Source organism: Leopardus geoffroyi, chromosome B4, assembly GCF_018350155.1.
Source record: "Leopardus geoffroyi isolate Oge1 chromosome B4, O.geoffroyi_Oge1_pat1.0, whole genome shotgun sequence".
In the NCBI taxonomy this organism is placed as follows: Eukaryota; Metazoa; Chordata; class Mammalia; order Carnivora; family Felidae; genus Leopardus; species Leopardus geoffroyi.
Window position 1 is genome coordinate 65,798,017 of NC_059341.1, and position 20,558 is coordinate 65,818,574.

General features: G+C 35.2%; 1 non-coding gene across 1 annotated transcript; it reads left to right on the top strand.

Annotated features, from left to right (window-relative positions):
• The first annotated feature begins 11,920 nt into the window (after positions 1 to 11,920).
• On the top strand, positions 11,921 to 12,027 carry LOC123592256. The gene has a single exon (XR_006709656.1). It is a non-coding gene; the product is annotated as a U6 spliceosomal RNA (small nuclear RNA).
• The last annotated feature ends 8,531 nt before the right edge of the window (positions 12,028 to 20,558 follow it).

Sequence of the window (20,558 nt, forward strand, 5' to 3'; positions counted from 1 at the left end):
ATGAGAGAGCAATTGAACTCTCAGGTAAAGCAGGAAACCAGAGAGAGGGGCATATAGGTGCAATGCAATTCCTTAATAATTCTCTAAGGAAAAGTTGGGGCTCTTCAGCCCTCGTCAGTATTTGAAGGAAGGCTTGTTGAAAAAGTAAAGGAGGAAGTCATGACTCTAAAATGTTGGAGGCCTTGGGAACATGCAGGTGGTTAATACTTGGGTTTCATAGAAGGAAAGTGACATACTTTCCCTTGAGCTTTTCCAGGATGCACTAATCTTCAGAACAGATGCTTCCATTTAGGCAAGTGAGCACCATGGGAAAGGATTTTTTTTTTTGTAACTTTCACAAAATGTTTCTGAAGCTGCTAAATTGAAAATCTGTCCTGTATTATTTTGCCGAACTCAAGGGAGCATGTTTTGTAGAAGAGCTAATCCATTGTTTCCCCAGGAGAGTAGTGCTGACATTATAGAAAAGGTGAGTAACACCACTCTTGGGTGTGTTCACTCATTTGTGTTAGCCTCTGAAGTATAATGTCAAGAAAACTTACAGATTATTTTTAAAAGACAATTGTAATGTTTATCTTATTATATTTGGATGGAGGGCCCTTTTTTCCCCAATGAAGAGTCCTGACTAAAGAGTCACATTAGGATTGGTATCATTACTGCTATTATATCTCATATGCATCCTAATTCCCATATTCCTGCATAATATCCACTTATGCAAACTAATTTATTAAAATTCCAAAATAATTTAGCTCTCTATGTTTGGGACTACTGTGGTACAACCTTTTGTTGTTTTCTTTTCAATTTCTGTGTATTTGAGATTCAATTTCTGTGTATTTCAGATTGGGTCCAGTGAAGAAATAAAATGTTCTCTTAAGAATTTCAAACATAGACAGGGTGCCTGGGTGGCTCAGTCAGTAAAGCGTCCAACTTGGCTCAGGTCATAATCTTACCATTCATGAGTTTGAGCCCTGCATCAGTCTCTGTGCTGACAGCTCAGAGCCTTTAACCTGCTTCGGATTCTGTGTCTCTTCTCTCTACTCCTCCCACACTCACACTCTCTCTCTCCCTCTCAAAAATAAAGAAACATTTAAAAAAAGAGTTTTAAGCATAGACAAATGCAGGAAATTAGAGCTTATGAAATTATTTGGATGGACTGGAGGAGTGAAGTTCAGAGGGCTTCTGTTGGATATTTGGCATTTTAGGCACCCATATAAATTTAAATATGGGTGGTGTTAGATGATATTATGGGTAATTAAGTTTTTAGGTATGATGATGGTCTATATGTAAGAGATGAATGTTGAAGGCTTCAGAATGATGTGTTAGGTCTACAATTTACTTTCAAGTGTTTTTGCAAAATCATACATACATGCACACACACATACACACACACACACACACACAGAAGGCAAATGTAGTAGGAGGGTAAATGGGTGTGCTTTGTACTGTTCTGTTCTTTCAAACTTTGTGAAGATCTGAAACTTCTAACAATAAAAGTTGGAAAAAAGAAAAAAAATTGTCATTCATTAAGCCACCTTGTGAACAGAACAGGTGCTATTAGTGCCAGTGTATGAATGCTCAGGATGGCTTCTTCATAGACCAGTCCCACTGGCTGTCACAAGGGAACTGGGGCAGCAGCCTCTAGGGAAGGGTGGTCCACAGCATCATAACTTATCAGGCAAGGCACTCAACATGTTATTACCGATCAAACTTGAGATATATATTAATAAGAATCATATTTCATTGAATTTAAGAAGTGAAGTAATATTAAATGCATCATAATTTTTATATAACCAAGAAATAAAAAAATTATTAATATTGTATAAAGCTTTCTGATGGTAATTTAAGGATGGATTCCAATATAAGAGATGTTAAGATATAAAAACAAGCCCGAGTCCTAGAATCAATAAAGTAAAATATTCTCCAAGGAAGTGGGTAATTATGTCAGAGAATTAGTGTAATTCCATCTTGATCTAGTCGTTATCCTGGTTATTGCACCTCTGAGCAAAAAATATTAAGGATTTTAATGATTCATCCATAAGGTCTCCTGCCAGTGGCACACATATGGTTGGAACTATTAGTCATAGAAGTATTGGAGCAACCTGGTAGAGAAAGATTGTGTAGAAGAAAGAGGAGATTTTGACTACTGTCATATATTTGGATCCTGTGCCATTGGGCCACTAATGTCAATTTCAGGATATAGGTAAGAGTTTCTTTTCTAGGTCATAATAAATAATGCAGGTAAGAAATAATAAAAACAAAATAACATTAACTACAGCCAAAAACTGCACAGAGTAAAATCACAGAAAAAAGTCAAATTAAAAAACAAAAAACACCCTCCCCCCCACCCCCTCCCAAATAACACCTGATTCCTGGCATCACTAAGTCTTAATTGTAGATCATATTATTGTTTAAGATATGCACTGCCTCTCTCCATGGGAAAATTATACATCCTTTCTCTGTTTGGCTCAAGAATGGCTATGTGACTTGCATTGGCCATTGAAATGGTTGGGAATGCCACGTGTCACTTTGTGCATAGGTTTTAAAAGTAAGGTCATAGTCAGCCATATTCTCTCTCTTCCATTGCCCTGAGACCCAAAGAGGGACAGTTCTGTAATTCTGGATCTTGCAGGAAAGGCAAGGGAGAGGGGCAGAGTTTCTGCAAAACAATTGTGGGCATGCAACATTAATAAGAAATAGACCTTATTTTAAAAAAATCTTTGAATTTTTGGAATTGTCAATGCAGCATAACAGTGTCAGGCTATTACTTTGACTAAGAAAAATTTGATATCAGAGAAATAATAAATGTACACAGTCCCATAACAATGATAATGGCTAATAGAGTCCCAAAGAAATGTATTACAGATTAGAATTGCTAGAACTAAGTACTTCTGACAAAAGTATATCTGCAAAATTGGTCATTTTTTTCCATTTCAGGGCAGCTGAGTTATTAAGATAGCCATAAAATAATGCTGATTCACCATATATTTGGGTTTGCTTGATAAAACAGATAATCATCATTAAAAAGCCATATCATAGAAACCAGTATTAGTGTTGAGGTGGTAAAATAATAAAAACCAACATTTATTTAGCATTTGTTATATGCCATACACTGTTCCATGCTCTTCACATGCATAAACTCATCTACTCTCAGGGTAATCCTATGAGTTAGGTATTTTATTAATGAGGAAATAGAAGTCCTAAGAACTTAAATAGTGAGTCCATTGTCACATATTTAGTAATGCCAGAACTAGAATTAAATTGGTGGAGCCTCTCTTCTGTCAGGCATACTTAGCCCCTGTGAGGTGGTTTAATTGCAAGTAATGTGTAACATGGGACATGTAACTTATAACATGGAGATTTTGCAGTTGTGACCAGGTCGGTTATGGTAGAAATGTAATTTTTAGGAACTGCAAAAAAGATTAAAAAAAAATAATAGTTCATAGGAAACAGTATTACTTGGGGATGATTACCTTTTTCTTCCTTTCCATAACCAATCGAAATATACACTGAAAGGTCCTGATGTCATTTTTGAACTATCTGACTTCTGGATGTTGTTCCTTAATAAACATATCACAGCTTAAGTGGAGATGTTTCATTATATAGATCCAAATAGCTCTGAAATTGGGTCCAATATGACCTGCCCATTTGAACAGCATATACCTTTATTCAAAGATCAACAATGGAATAAATGTCAGACACTGAATACATGTTAGATCCTTAGCATGGTTGATTTGATATTCATTTTAAATTGGTGCTTGTTTTGTCTTTTTAAGCTATTTTAATTCATTTCTGGTCTGTCAAGTCTTTGGCTTTGGATTTATACCATCCTGCCAAGAAGCCCACCCAGTTCAAGTCTTAATTTCAGTCACTCTGAGGATGACTTTCCACTCCTATGGGTGCCCAGTTACTCTTTAGATTTTTGCAACAGTCCAGGCTGTTTTTAAAGGAGCAAGCAGGCCTTTTCTGGTTCAGAACTAAAGATTCTTTGTGTATATGTCAATCTCTTTTGCTCTTGCACTAGCTGAACTTTGTTCATTGGCACTTACTCTCCATACTTTTGAAATTAACCAACATCCTTCTTCCCTTGCTCCCTCCTTTCCTCCTCCTTCTCTTTTTGTCCCTCCCAACTTTTTTAAAATCTATTTTTTTTTTAACGTGGAGCCAGTGGTACGCTGGTAAATATTTAACAGCTGGCTTTCTTTCTTGCTTTCTTTTCTTTTTTTCTTTTTTAACAACTGGCTTTCTGGAAGAAAGAGATGAAAACTCCGATTCGTACTGTATGCTCTGCCAATTTCTGTGTATAAATACTCTCATCATGGCCAATTTTAAATTTCTAACATAATGTAATTAATCATGGAGTTGGGAAGAGGTGTGTCCAGTTGGCTTTCCTGAGGTGGTAGGAACTAGCACCGGACAATCCAGATTTCTTCATTTTCATGATGGTATTTTTGCTGGCAGAATTTCTTACATGTATTCAAAGAAATAAACTAAAACATCCACTTCAAAGAATCAATGAACACCCAGAGGCTTCACTTTCTCAATCCATAAAATGTAAGCAAAAGACTATATGTAATTTATAATTTTTGATTGAAAAATTTAAAATGTTTGAGTAGGCAAATAAATTCATAAAAGTTCAGAAATAAAAATAATATTAAAAAAGTATAAATTGAGTAAAATACTTAAATGTAACTTTTTGAGCATTAAAAAGAGCCACATATTTTTTAGTCAAGGCAGACTATCCTAATTTTACCTAGAAAATTTGGTAAAAATTTATCCTGTCTTCTCCAATAAAGTGGGAATGGCAGACTGATGCTTTCTAATTTTATATGAGCTCGCAAGGATTCCTGGACATCTTATAATCTCTTTCTTATGACCATCCAGTTCATTCACTGTAAAAGCCCTTCCAAAAGTTTTCTGTTTGTCTCAACTCCTATTCAGCAGTATTATTTCAATCCTCTATTTTTCCTAATTCTTTGAGAAAAATTACTTACAGTAAATCCAAGATCATATATATCTTATTCCAAAATTAAAAAGGCTGACCAACTTTATGTTAAACCCCTTGAGAATAAGATTGTAAAATAACTTTCAACCTTTCTCCCCTAGACATGGCCAATCTAGGCCATCTCCTACCCTTCTTGCCCCATGCTTAATTTGTGTTGTTTGTTTGTTTGCTTTTTCTTTTGGAATAGCCTCTATTCCCCATTTCTCTAATGCCTTCTGGTTGAAGTCCTCCTGAAAGCCAGATTGCCATTTCTACATCAATCTTGTTATTGGGAAATTAAAAAAAAAAAAAAAAACACCAAAGTTATCCATGTTCTTACCTTTTACATAATTGTATAAGGATATATTATTTAATATTAATGATTTGTAAAAATTTATTGTTCTCAGCAAGGAAGAACCCACTCACTAGGAAGTATTCTTTCAACTTCCAAAACTCTTTACCTTATAAGAGTAGTTCTGGTTGCTTTCAAGAGCCATTTCCATATTAAAATTCACTTATAGACAGGAACAGATAAATTATTCATTAATGGTAATATTCTGAGAAGGGATAAACTTTCTAAATTAAAAGCAAGTTTCACTATGGAATTGTTATATCAGCATTAACTCTGGCATAGATAGATTAAGTTAGGCTTAATGCCCATTTCCTGAAATATTGATTAGTACATCAAGGAAAATTCCATTAGGGCATTATAAAGTTGTTAATAAACTCATTTGATCTCCACTTTTCTCCTCAGGAAGGAATGGATATACTAAAGCTCAGGTTTTCCCCCTCATTTTGTCAAATTTTCAGTCAATTTTTGCAGAGTGTCACTTTAAAGATATTCCCAATGTGGGAGATTTACTTTAATGGGTTTCTGAGTAGAGTAGGATCAATGGAAGACTCGGCTGCCTGTACGGTTTTCTTCTCTAGCTAAAAGCCATATTTTGTTTTTATAGCAGAATTGCCTATAAACAATGTCATTAAGATACCCCTCAGTGGAAGTAACCACCTTTAATAAGAGTTTAATGCAATTAAATGTTATTATTATTGTAGAAATCTTATGATTTGTTTTTGTTTTCAGATTTTAAAAGCATCACAATATTGTATCCAGAAGAAACTACGTAGGCACTCTAGTTCAATTTTCTCCTCAGTGTTGGGTAGGTTTTTACCACTTCTAATAGATGGCTCTCAATTTTGTGTTCCAACTTGGCCACTAATGAAGGGCAGTTTACTTCCTGAAGCAGTCTCTTTCTTTGAAATTTTTAGCTACTTGAGTGTGTTATGTATTTGAAACAATGCCATATAAACTCTTCTTTTTCTCGGTGACTGCCCTTCAAATGTCTGAGTGCCATTTTGTCTTTTTTTTTTTCTTTCTTTTTTTTCACTTCTCATTTCCAGACCTTAATCATCCTGGTCTAATTACTTTGGATGCCTGTTTGTGGAAGTGAGACTCAGGGCCAGCTGTAACATTCTAGATGTCATCTGGTCAATAGGGAGACAATGACATTATTATCTCCCTTGATCATGATCCTCTGTCACATAGTAGTTGAATTAAAGAATAATACAGTCAATGGTTCTATTTTTTAGTAGTTATGTGGCTACTTACTGAATTTGAGTTCAACTAAACTTCATGGAGAAATTTTTATATTATTGGTGTTCATATTGTGGATCATTGGAACAAGAATTCAGGAATTAACCAAATCCTTCTATTCATCCTTAAATTTATGTAAATTTTGATTCTGCCATATTCTTTCTAAATATGTCATCTTTCAATTTAATATGTATATTTTATAAATACATACCAACACTGTTGATAAAATGTTTGTCCTATAGATTTGAATTTATTTTATTTGAATTTATTTTGAATTTATTTAAACTGACTTGTTTGGATCTTTTTTAAAACCTTACTTCCTTCACTTGAGGTCTATCTCCGTGTTCTGTGGAAGCAGAAGACTGAGGTGGTTAAGAGTACAGGCTCTTTGTTGATCAGCCTTGGTTTGAAGTCTGGTTTTAGTAATAATAAGCTGTCTGATATTTGGCAAGCTACTTAACATCTCTGTGACTGTTTTTTCATGAAAAATGGGAATAAGAGCTGTACCTGGCTCAGAGAATTCTTATGAAGATCAAATGAGATAATATATGTAAATGACTTATAGTACTTTCTGGCACTCCATCCATTGTACTCTTTTTTAAAAAAATTACTTATTATAATTCAAGTATAATTAACAGGTAGTGTTATATTAGTTTTATTAATTCTTCTTAATGGCAGAAGATGTGAAATGAACAATATTGTTTCCTTCTATTATCTCTAGATCATTTTTCCCAACCAGCAAGTCCACTTTATCCCTTTTTTTCTTCTTTTTTTTGAACACAGATTTAAAAAACTTAATTATGTACGTGTGTTATGGAACATTGGTAGTCCTCAAGATAGCACAAGATGTTTTGCTGCTGGTTAATTTACTCTCAACTTATAGGAAACATATCCTAAACTAATGTGTTGAATTCTTTTTTTTTTTTTTTAATTTTTTTTTTTCAACGTTTATTTATTTTGGGGACAGAGAGAGACAGAGCATGAACGGGGGAGGGGCAGAGAGAGAGGGAGACACAGAATCGGAAACAGGCTCCAGGCTCTGAGCCATCAGCCCAGAGCCCGACGCGGGGCTCGAACTCCCGGACCGCGAGATCGTGACCTGGCTGAAGTCGGACGCTTAACCGACTGCGCCACCCAGGCGCCCCTGTGTTGAATTCTTTAATTTGAATTTTTCTTCTATCTTAAAATTTTTCAGTACCTTAAACTTTTTCTGGGACTTTAAAGAAATGAGGATAAGGCAGGAAAACAAAGTGTGCATGAAAATGTTCATGGTAGCATTATTTACAATAAAAATAAAACAACTTAAGTGTTCAAAAATAGGAAAATATTTAAGTGATAACTGTTATGTAGCCATTTAAATTATTATACATTATTAATTTATATTAATAGTGGAATAGTTTACATTAATGTGGAAGAATGTATCATAAGGAGAAAGAGGAAAATGGGTTACAAATTTGTCTTTACACAATAATCACACCTATGAAAAGTAAACAAATTAACTCAAAATTATGCATAGAAAAAATAAAAAGAAAGTAACTCTAAGATGTAACTATAGGTTTTCTTTAGTTACAGGGACTATTAATCATAATAATGAGTATTAGAGATAGTATGCCAAATAAGTACCAAAGGAATAATCACCAATAACTAATAGCCACATATTTTGTTCTGGGAGAACCATCTGTGGTAATATGTATGCTACAATATAACACTATTTTATGCTAGTCAAGTTTTTTTTTTTTTTTTTTTTTGGTATGTAGGATAGAATTAAATGTAATCATATTTCATTTTTTCTGCAAAAAGACACAGTATTCCATAGAGAGTTCCATGGCTTCCAGGTACTGTGCCTAATAAGAACAATTTGATAGGCATGGGGGTGCTTGTTTCATAAGGACTATAGCAATTTAGAACATCTTTGGTTAGCCAGGTAATGTGGAGGGATCAGGAAGCTTTTATCTTCCCACACTGGAAAGAGTGGAATTTCACTCCTGTTATTGAAGATTATCTGGTATATTAACATCATAATCACTTACATTTTATTGAGAACTTATTATGTTCCAGACATAGTGATTACAAAAGTTGTAACAACTTTAACCTTTGCAATGATGCTCTGAGGGGAGCACTATTATTTTTTCCCCCGTTTTACACCTGACGAAATGGAGGCATAGAGAAGTTAAATAAACTGCTCGAGTTTGCAAGCACAGAGTGTTTGAGTTGGCTGAGAATCCAACCCTGGCACTATGTTGTACTGACTTTCCCATGATATTGCACTGCCTAAAATCAGAATAATTTTGAAAATAGCAACTCTTTTTTTTTTGTTTCCTTCATTCCTTACCTTATGAAAACATTATTTCTGGTAGTCAAAAATTTAAGTAAATTTTATCATTTTATCAAGAGAGAGGCCTCTGTAAAGGTATAGATGTTTCTGAGTTTTTCCAGGAAATAATGATAACAGAATGATTTGCAAAAAGGAGTTTATATTAATAAACTCAGCAATCTTTAGTATATACTCTATTTTCTTTTGTGTAGATACATGCATCTATATTAACTCACAGTTGTAAAATGATAGGTTAAATACTAGTCCCTAGCTTTTTAAACTTTGTCCTTTCTTGATTGCAAGGTAATTCACTAAAACATTCCATGTAGAGCCTACGTTAGGTTTGTGTGTAGTGTGATAAACAGCAAAATGCTTCTAACCTCAAGGAACTTACAGTCATACATATAAACATGTGGATTTGATCTACATTCATATAACAATGGAGCAGGATCCTGTATTAAAACACAATGACAAATAAGGCACAGTTTCTGGTCTCAAGGAATTGAAAATAATTAGAATACAATATGATGATTAACAATGGATGATATATAAAGTATCAGGTAGAACTGGGAAAGGATTGGGAAGGCTTCAGAGAGGAGATGATACTAGAATTGTCTTAAAGACAAGTAGGAGTCTATCATGTGGACAAATTGGAAATACCATATGAGAAAGACAAATTAGCAGGAGCAGAGGTGTAGTTATATAGGAGAACTTGGGGATGTTACAGGAATGTGAGTGGTTTAAATGTGACTAGACTATAAGAGTATCTATATATTTTAATCATTTTATTTTAATCATGATAAGTGTACTCTCTAATCCCTATACTATTCCCTCATCCCTGCCCACCCTCCCCCCGCCCCAATATAGGAACCATCAGTTTTGTTCTCTATAGTTAAGTGTCTGTTCTTGGCTTCTCTCTTTTCTTTGCTTATTTGTTTTGTTTCTTAAATTCCACATATGAGTGAGATCCTATGATATTTGTCTTTCTCTGACTGACTTATTTTGCTTAGCATTATACTCTCTAGCTCCATCCATGTTGTTGCAAATGGAAAAACTTCATTCTTTTTTAGACTGTAAGAATATTTTGAAGAAGAAATAGATAATAAGACTGAAATGAAAGGGAAAGCTCATATTGTGCCTAACTCTCATTTATTTCCTCATAATAACATATCGTTCCCTAACTATATGTCAGGTATATATGTAAAAGACAGAATGTCTTCTTCATGTTATGGTGATAGTTTTACCCTAAATTATTTTTTTAAATTGGTGCCTTGAAGAAGAATCAGCTTATGTATAGGAACACGTAATTTCAATTTGGTCTTTCAAAGATTTGAGTGATTTGAGAAAAAAAACCATAAACCATTTATGATTCATAATTCATAATTCATTCATAAGTGTTATGCTATGTGTATAAGAAAAATAGGAAAATTATCTAGAACTTTTGAGATTTATATTTATTTTATGAAAGAAGAATAAAATTCTATGTCCTGAGAACATTCTGATCAGCTAGAGAGATTTTACTACAACTTTAAACAGCCACAATAATTAAATATTTTGCTTAGTTCCCATTTGTTATTTTGGTTTTCTTTCCAATCATCTCTGGCCTTGCTTTCTACATTATTAAAATCACTTGCATCTGTTATGATCTTGAGCCATGATTCTTTTTATAGCTGACATTTTAAATTTATTTGTAATCTCATTTGCTGTTTTACTCGCATTTTGCTTTTCTTATTATCAAATGGCCTATTTCTTTTTTTTTTTTTTATTTTTTTTTTTAAATTTTTTTTTTTCAACGTTTATTTATTTTTGGGACAGAGAGAGACAGAGCATGAACGGGGGAGGGGCAGAGAGAGAGGGAGACACAGAATCGGAAACAGGCTCCAGGCCCTGAGCCATCAGCCCAGAGCCCGACGCGGGGCTCGAACTCACGGACCGTGAGATCGTGACCTGGCTGAAGTCGGACGCCCAACCGACTGCGCCACCCAGGCGCCCCAAATGGCCTATTTCTTATTTGCAAGTCTATAGCCTCCTTTCTACTAAGATCTAGTTTGCATTTTTTATGGGCCTAAAAGAAACAGAGAAACTACTGAAAATAAAAGAAAGTATTCAAAGGCGACTTGAGTTCAGCTGCTCAGTACTTTTTGAGTTACTATCTTTTCAACCCCAGGAAACTTTCTAGGTTAAAAGTTGGCTTTGTGAACAAGTGAGGATGGTTTTGCTGATCTTTCATTCTCAAAAGAAACTTCTCCATAGTACAGCCACCTATTAGAATGAGGTTTTGAATACTGTAGATGATGAAGTATTTTATCTTTTTTGGAACTTCTTTCTGCCTCTGAAATATTTTAAGGATGGCAGTAGGCATTTAGTAAATGTTGGGTAATGGCCACATGCAAATATTTTTCCATTATTTACCTACTAAATTTCTCTGTGGTATTTCAAACTCCCCACAAATTGAAGAAACCTACCTAAATTGGATCTTTCTTCTACCTAAAGCATAACCAGACCCTTTCAAGTTGCTTCTAATTCACTATAGGACATTTGCAGGGATATTGTCAGGTGAATTTTCTTCTTCCATTCATATTTTTATCACTTTCTGTATGGTGGTGGATTAAAGGTAATACCAAGAAAGACAAGACATGATTCCACCCTCCAGGAACTTGAAATTGACTAGAACCTTTAAAAAAAGATGGAACTCAATAATATAAATTATGTCTCAAAATTTAGCTTGGGAATTAAGTCAGGGAAAGATCAGTTTTTTAAAAAAAGTATTTTTAGGTATATATTGTCTGAGTGACGTCTTTCTATGCAAAGGAAATGAAAAAATAATGAGAAAGCATAGGGATTCTTTAGAGGGACAGAGAATTTGGCTAGAACATTTAAGTAACTGAGAATATTGTAGATGATAAAGCTGGAAGGATAGTTTGGGATCATATTATGGGGGATTTAGGAAGCCAGGCTTAGAGGTTTGATATGCTAGGACAAACAAAGGAATTGGAACAGAATAGCATGGACAAACAGATGTATTAAGAATTTAGCAGTGCTCACTTTGGCAGCACATATACTAAAACTGGAACAATACAGAGAAGATTAGCAAAGCCCCTGTGCAAGGATGATACCCAAATTTGTGAAGCATTACGTACTTTTCAGCATAAGAAACATAGTCAATGATTGTAGTAGTGTTGTATGGTGTCAGATGATAGCTACATTTGTGGTGATCATAGCATAATGAATAGAGTTGAATCACCATGTTGTACACCTGAAATTAATGTAGCACTGTGTGCCAACTACACTCAAAAAGATTTAAAAAAGAGAAAATTTTGCAGCAGTGTGTCAGCAAGCTGGGGTCAGAGAGACTCTTGAATTGGAGGGCCAGCCAGAAGATGTTCACGTAGGTAGGAACTGATGAGGTTCTGAGTCAGAATAATGGAAATGTGTTCTGAAGACAGTGGTTAATGGGGCTATCTACAGGATTGGCTATGTTTTGTCTGGGTGACACAGTGAAAGAAGAGCCAAGAATGAATTGAAGATTTTTTTTTAATGTATGTATGACAAGAGAACAGTGAGTTTGTTAAATAGGAGTGAGGAAGAGGAGGAGATTTTGAAAAGATAGGATGATAATTTTAGTTTGTATATATCAAAGTAGAGAATTCCAGCAGGTTTTGGACATGGATTTAGAAACTATATATATAGGGGCGCCTGGGTGGCGCAGTCGGTTAAGCGTCCGACTTCAGCCAGGTCACGATCTCGCGGTCCGTGAGTTCGAGCCCCGCGTCAGGCTCTGGGCTGATGGCTCAGAGCCTGGAGCCTGTTTCCGATTCTGTGTCTCCCTCTCTCTCTGCCCCTCCCCCGTTCATGCTCTGTCTCTCTCTGTCCCAAAAATAAATAAACGTTGAAAAAAAAAAGAAATTTAAAAAGAAACTATATATATAAATAGTTGAAAGCATAGGAAATTACAAGATCTTTCAGGGATAGAAAGTAAATAAGAAAAAAAAAAGCTTCAAGAAGAAAAAAATAGGTATGTATTCTTGGAATTGAAATACATTGTGGTAAGAACTACCATAAAGCAAAAGAAGGTGCCATAGACATCTATCAGGGTCTTTTAGGGTCTTTAAAAGCTTCTCAAGGAAGGGAAGTTTAAGTTGGTATCTGAAACATGATTAGGGGTTGTCAGAATGAGATCTGGTGAAAGAATGCTTTGTAGATTCAGACCAAAGAGGCTCCCTGACTTATAATTATGTTTTAGAAGGTCTTGTAAAACTCTGATTTTGCTTAATTAAAAACTGTATATCCAAATTGTCTTGCTAAGGCCTTTAAATTTACCTGGATTTTCTGGGTAATAAGCAGAGAGTTTAGTTAATAATTCTTACTATATTAACTATAAGCCAAAATTTGGACCTATGTTTTATAGCCTTAAATCCTGTCTTCTAAAAACCTTTTCTCGAAATATATGCTGTATCTGAAAATTTCCTCCATGTCTATTCAACTTTTCTCCTATTTAATGTTTGCCATGCTCTTTGAAAATTTTCTTTGTATTTTTTCCTAACATATTAAGGTGCATATCTGCCTTCATTTTTATAAGCTTTTGTAGCATCACTGGAAACTTGTATATTCTGAAAATTAGCAAAGGATTTAAAATTATTTTATAATTCTATGAACAGTTATAAACACAGTTTAGGGTTTTTGTAAGGGTAATAATAATACCAATACCGGTAATACCAAGGTATTAATGAATGTTAACTATATTCCAGGACTGCCTTGTTCAATATAGTAGTCACTAGTCACATGTGGCTACTGAGTACTTGAAGTTGGGGCTTAAATTGAGATGTACTCTAAGTATAAAATATGCATTAGATATAAAAGATGTTGCATTTCTATTGGACAGCATTGTTCTAGGGTATGCTAATAGATGCTTTTAACTGTTTTTTAAATAATTTTTTTTTTACATTTATTTATTTTTGAGAGACAGAGACAGAGCGTGAGCAGGGGAAGGGCAGAGAGAGAGGGAGACACAGAATCAGAAGCAGGCTCCAGGCTTCCAGCTGACAGCACAGGGCCAACGTGGGGCTCAAACCCACGAACCGTGAGATCATGACTTGCGCCAAAGTTGGACGCTTAACCGACTGAGCCACCCAGGCGCCCCTTTAACTGTTTTTTTTAAGCTCCACAAACTACCCTTATGGGGAGCAAATATTATTATTATTCCCATGTTATATATGAGAAAACAGGTCCCATTACAGCTAATCAGTAGTGGAGAAGCCATCTATCCACTCTAGCTTAAACCGAGGACTGGTTTGCAAACAGAAGATAGTAGTTGTTAGGCTAGAGTCACGCATTTGACAATTTGCTTCTGTCTTTGCTTTGATAGTAAGTTTTCCATTTCATATATGACACCTGAAGTTGGCTTCATTGTCACTGTCAGTTTTAAAGGCACAGAACCTTTCACATAGGTGCGCACTATCCAAGTGTATTATGTATACAAAAATGTGTAATATACACTACAATGTGCAATGTACATCAAATTAGGTTCAAATACAAGGTTGGGTTCAAACAACTTACTTAGACCTGGAAGTTGTTGCAGAGACTAAATGGAAGGGCCTCTTTTAAATTCTGCCCCAGCTGTATGTTTTATTGTTATAATCTAGTTTTTGTGTGTAGACTAGGGTATTGTTAATATCTTTGTGATCCATTGGGATAAAACTTGGTACCAATTGGATTTCTAGCCTCTTCCAGTTTCTAACTGGAGTTTAGAGTTCTTCAATGCCCAATAGATCCCTAGGTGGTGCTTCTTTGTAATGAATTATAGAAAGCTCCTTTGGGTCTAACTTTGATAGTGGTTCTGCCCTTGCATGGAGATGAGTCTCAGAGAAATCACACTTTAATTTTTTATGAAGCCACTTCTTTAATTTCTTCTTTAGTTAAATGTTATTATGTTGTAGCTGTCCCCTAAGATGGAAGAATTTGAAGAATACTCTCTAAAGAATTCTGATTCTTTTCTGTTCATTCACCCTCAAACTCCTAATAATAGCCACTCTTGTATCCAGAGCCTGAGAGACTGTGCCTTCTTTTCACATGCCCCACATTTACTTCTTTGAGTTTCAAGAATACTCTGATATTTGGTGAATTGTAAATCTACTCATGTTTTATTAATATAACTGTATGCAGTTGTACATTGTGTACTGGCACTGTACTACATCCCTGGTGGTCAGAATGAACCAGTTTTTAATATTTCAGACTCAGTAGGAGGTGTTTTGCAACTTCTCTTGGGGAGTGTTGTTCTATTGATGTCAGTTCCATCCTAAGGCACATTTATTTTAAATGTTAGTATTATAACACAAAAGAGACAGTGATGCTTTGTTAAAATTTTATTTGAAGTATCTTAGGAAGTATTAAAAAATATTTCCCATCGTTTTTTCTTGGGATACTCGTATTTCCTCAGGTAACCATGCAGTGTTATAATTACCCTCTTGATAATTATCAAGTTTTAGCAACTGTTTGTAATATTTTTAGAATACTTTATATAATAACCATTTATAGTAGCATTTTATGCAAGGTACTGTTTTACATGCATTAGAAAATATTAATTCGTTAATCCTATGATTAAAAATGTAAATATGTATATCCTGGTGACTTGAATCAATTATTACTAAGTACATTCTTGGGTATAAAATATACTTAAAAATTATTTTAGTAATAATATTTTTATTGATGAAAAAGCATGTAGAAAAAAGCATGATGCAGCACTAACACTGACTATATTTGAAGATATAAGTTTTTAAAAGAATGAAAGCTATCATTTATCCTTGAAACATCTACCTATCTGTTCATAAATTTATTCATTTATTTATTGATTAATAATTTAGAATACTTTTTACTTCAAAAGGATTTTTAATGGTTTGTAGCATTTGAATATATATAAAAGAATAAATGACTTAAGCAAGTGACAAGCCTGATCAGAAATAATTTAGAAGAATAAAATTATTTGTGCTGGAATCCATGGGGAGATAGTCACAACAGCAACTAAACCCTCTATTTTTCTATTCTCTTCCTCACTACAAAAGGGAAGGAACATGGGATGAATCATAAGTTTTGTATGATAAAAATTCAAATGAGTTTGTCTGGAAAGTCATTTTTTTTTCTTTTTACTAAAGTCTAGGAAAATATTTTTTGATGGTCTCTTACATAAGGGATGTCAAGTAAAAACATATTTCCACTGTGAGAATTAGAATCTTCTAATGATATTACATGGTAACTCCACAAACACCTTTCTGCTAGTAACCATGCTAACATAATCCGGGCACATTGTTTCACTACATGTAATTTAATAACTACAAAACACACAGAACACCTAAAATTAGTCAGAACACAAATCCTATAGGTGCTCACATTTTCAAACTTAGGCGCTCTCTTACTTATCACTGTATTTCCAGCAGCAGAACAGACATGGCACATTAGAAAGTATTTGATAAGTATTTGGTAAATGGATGAATAAATGCATGAATTAACACTGATTGGTGTTTTCATTCAGACAAAGGCCCATAGGGATACAAATTGCAATGTCCTATAACATATTTTTAAGTTCCATGATGATTTTATGAAGCTACTTTTCAAATTTTCTTTAGTTATAGATAAAGTCATAGTCAGCCATGAGGCTATGCAGTGGGGTTATATTTTGACTGAGGCTCTGTTCCTCAGTTTTCCAGTATCATAGAGCTGATTTGTCATAAGTTTATCCAGGAGGGTTCAGTTTCATGCTGGTCAAATTTATAGGAGATGAATTTGTAATTCAAAATGCCAATTTATTGATTTATAAGTGATACATCTTTAACCTATACATCAGAATCATTGGTGGCAGAGAAGAGAGTTTCATACAAACTCTCTGGGGGAAGAGAGTTTCATATAAATTATAAATCAGAAGACTGCATGATGAAGGCATAAAATGATCTTGGGTGCTCATGAAGGTATATCTATCTGGGTTATGGTAACCACATGGATTACTTTAAAGGCATTTTTGTCTAAGAAGCCATCCCAGTCCATTAGCTAATTGATAATTCTAGTTAAGGGATGATATAACACAGATGTAGCAGACAATAACAGGTAGTCCATGGAAAAGTAGTTTTATAGTGGCATAAGTGAAAAAAAAAGTGTAGACTCCTCTTGGAGGCTCTTAATTGATTATAGGAGTCCTTTCGTAAAGAAATTTGTTTCACTTAGTTTATGTCTATCTAATGAATTTAATCATCTAATGAATCTAAACTGGGGACAATTTTTATTGACCTACCCGTGAACATTTATTAAAAAAAAACTATGGAGCAATGAGTGTGACAGACACCTTTCAAGATATCTAGAGGACACCATTGTGAATTAGACCAACATGTTCTTCAGTTTCCCAGCACTAACAATGTAGTGGGATGGGAATGGGGTTGGATCGATAGTCAATAGAGAAGGAAGAAATAAAAAGAAATTATGTTTTGAGATATGTGTTATAGTACAACGAAACAAGATACTGAGGTTCCAGGTCACAGGAAGGAACCTGCTTTAGATGGTGGCTGATGAAGGACTATGTCTATGAGGAAGTGAGGCAGAACTGTATGGTGTAGTAACTCAGAAGGCTGGGAAGGAGCCAGCCATGCAAAGTACAGAGGAGTCAGGCAGAGAGAATATCTTGTGCAATTGAAGGATGTTTAATAAAAATGATCTCAGAAAATACCACTCTTTGTGAATGTAGAACCAATTGGAATTACTTCTTATTGATAGTCCTGTGGGGCAGAGTTAAATTTCAGCTGAACAAATTCAGACACCCCCCTCTCCCCACCACTGAAGGACCTGGAAAAGATCATTCTGGGGGAAAACAGGGTCTCTGCTTCATCTCTTGCTACTAAATAAGAATAAAAGCGGTTCCTTTCTAGATGCCCCTTAGGAGAATTTGTACTGGCTTTTGTACCTAGTTTTTGCCTAGATGTGCATCTTTCTCAAATGCAAGATTCTCCCCTGGGTTGTGGTCGCTGGTGAATATGTTCTAGTTTTGGTGTCTAAGTTTGCCTTCTTCTCTAAATTCTCCTTCTCCTGATGTGATTTTTCCTCTCTTTTACTATTCAAGTTGTTGTTGTTATTATTATCATTATTATTATTATTATTATTATTATTATTATTATTATTATTTGCTCCAAATGTTAGTAACAATACAACCTTCTTGCGTGGATGCAAGTAATGTGATGTTATTTGGTGATAGTAAGTGACATTTCATTGTGGTGATCTGGCTTCATTGCATGTTCCTGCCTTGCCAGTCCCATGCTGTGACTTTTGGGTCAAGTTTCCCTCTCATCCTGGAATGCAACCCAAAGGACCTGGATGGCTGAATGGAGTGCGGCCTATTCTCCCCTAATGACTTCAAAAGCTAGAGTGCTTTAGTTTTACAATTCATTTGAAACACCTCATTGATACTCCAAAGAAAATAGTCTCTCACCTTTTATCTGGACTCTCAGCTTCTTCTTTAGTCACTGGCAATCAGGAGCTGATGGACTGACCTGCAGTTCAAAGTTCAAGCTACATCAGAAATGAGAAAGGCTGTTTTGAGAACTTCAGAAAGGGGAAAAGGAGAGAGAACAGAGAGTACAATGAAAATCTAGAGGTTTGCCTTCAGATGAAGTTTAGTTCCGCTCCTTTAAAAGGTCTCAGTGGAAAGGGGATCCAGCTATGGAAAGAAAGCTCTGGAGAAGCAAAACTAACCTTGTTGAGAGAGACAAACAAGGCTCTCCCGCCCCCCAAAGATTTAGGAGTAATTTTTTTTTTATATAGGAAATACTCTTCCTCTGGTGATATTGGCTGAACTCAGTAAACTTAATTGTAGTATATTAACAACAACCCTAAACTGGGTTCAGTTGTTAAAAAGGTGGGCATCTTTTCTTCCCTAACACTTGTTTTTCATAATGACTTTAGACAGAGTTTCTGTTTGCAGTTGTCGCTAAATTAATGGCTATTATTTTTGTTAATTATACAAATATAATTTAAAAATTTGACTTGGAATGCACACACACACACACACACATACACAAATAAAGACATTCCCATAATTTTAATTGCCAAGTGCTCTGTTTCCACACCTTTAACTGTTTTAAACTTAAATTTGCCACATGTAAACATGCAAGAAAGCGGGGCAGAGAGACACATGTAACTTTCTCATAGATCAAATGCCTAGGTCTTAGTCCACATAGATTGGGTATTGCTTCTCCCAATATGCACATTTGGTTCAATAACCCTTTGGGGCTGCTTACTTTGGTTCTGGCATGGCAACCTTATAAGGATATAGCTTCAGCTAATTTTCTTTCTGCTCTGTGCCCTGAAACCACATCTCCTCTACATTGCGCTCAAACACTGAGGAGAACATCAGCTGGGTTATTGTGCTCCCCATCATCATTGTGCCCATCTTGGAAGGAACTCGAATCAATATCACTGACAGTTTTTAAAAATCCTTATGGCAGATTACAGTTTCCAATATTAAAGTGTTCCTTACGTTTTATATGAGAGCTTTATAATAATACATCAGGAGGTGTCTTCAGAAAGGGAAGATCCCTTTGTATAGTGACACTTGATTACAAAGTAGGCTGGTATCTTCATTTAATCTTCTCAGTTTTATGGTTAATTTTACTCATCTTCAGTTTGTGGTTTCAAAGTCGATTGCCTTGGGAGGTTAGGCAGGGGGAGAGAGAGAGAGAAAGAGAGAGAAAGAGAGAGAGAGAGAGAGAAAGAGAAAGAGAAAGAGAAAGAGAAAGAGAAAGAGAAAGAGAAAGAGAGAGAGAGGGAGGAAGGCAGGTAGGCAGGGAGTGCGGTAGGGGCCAGGGCAGCCCAGTAGGAAATGGTGGGAATTGACCTGATGTGTGCATGCAGCGGCTGCGGGAGGCAGCTCAGGTCGGCTCATATAGGAATGTGATTATTGAGTGCTGGATGTCACACTCTCAAAGGGAAACTGAAAACTCAAAATTTCACAAGAAATCCCTGTATTTTTAAATACTAGTAACTCACTCATTTTTGTTGTTATTGATTTTAACTGAGTCAGAAAAAAAATTAGGTCATTGACTGCTAGTTTATAGTCTCTTAAGTAGAGAGTAAAGATTACTGAACTTACTTCTAGATTTAATGATTGTTTATATTTTTATTTTGAGACTTGTCTACCACCATGGAATCTCTAATTTTAAAGGTATTTCTGAATTTTTGTTAAATGAAAAAGTCTAGAAGCTGTATTCAGGAAATGCAGAAAAGCTTAAAATCAGACAATGGTCAGAATTAAATAGCCATTTTTGGAAGATGAAACCTTTCTATGAAACTTAGGTTCAAATTGCATTGTTTATACATTCGTTCATTGAGAATTTAGTATTGAGGAGTAGGCTACCTTGATAGGAGCCTTGTGATGGAAATCAAGAGTTGTGATGACCTCCTTACCTGTAAATTATGCTAAAGTGACCTTTATTCAGATCATATACATTGACTTTAAAATAGAACCTCAGGGCACCTGTGTGGCTCAGCTGGTTGAGCTTCTGACTCTCCATCTTGGCTCAGGTCACGATCTCACAGTTGTGAGATTGAGCCCCACATCAGGCTTTGCACTGACAGAGCAGAGCCTGCTTGGGATTGTCTCTCCCTCTCTCCGCCCCTCCCCTGCTTGCTCTCTCTCTGTCTCT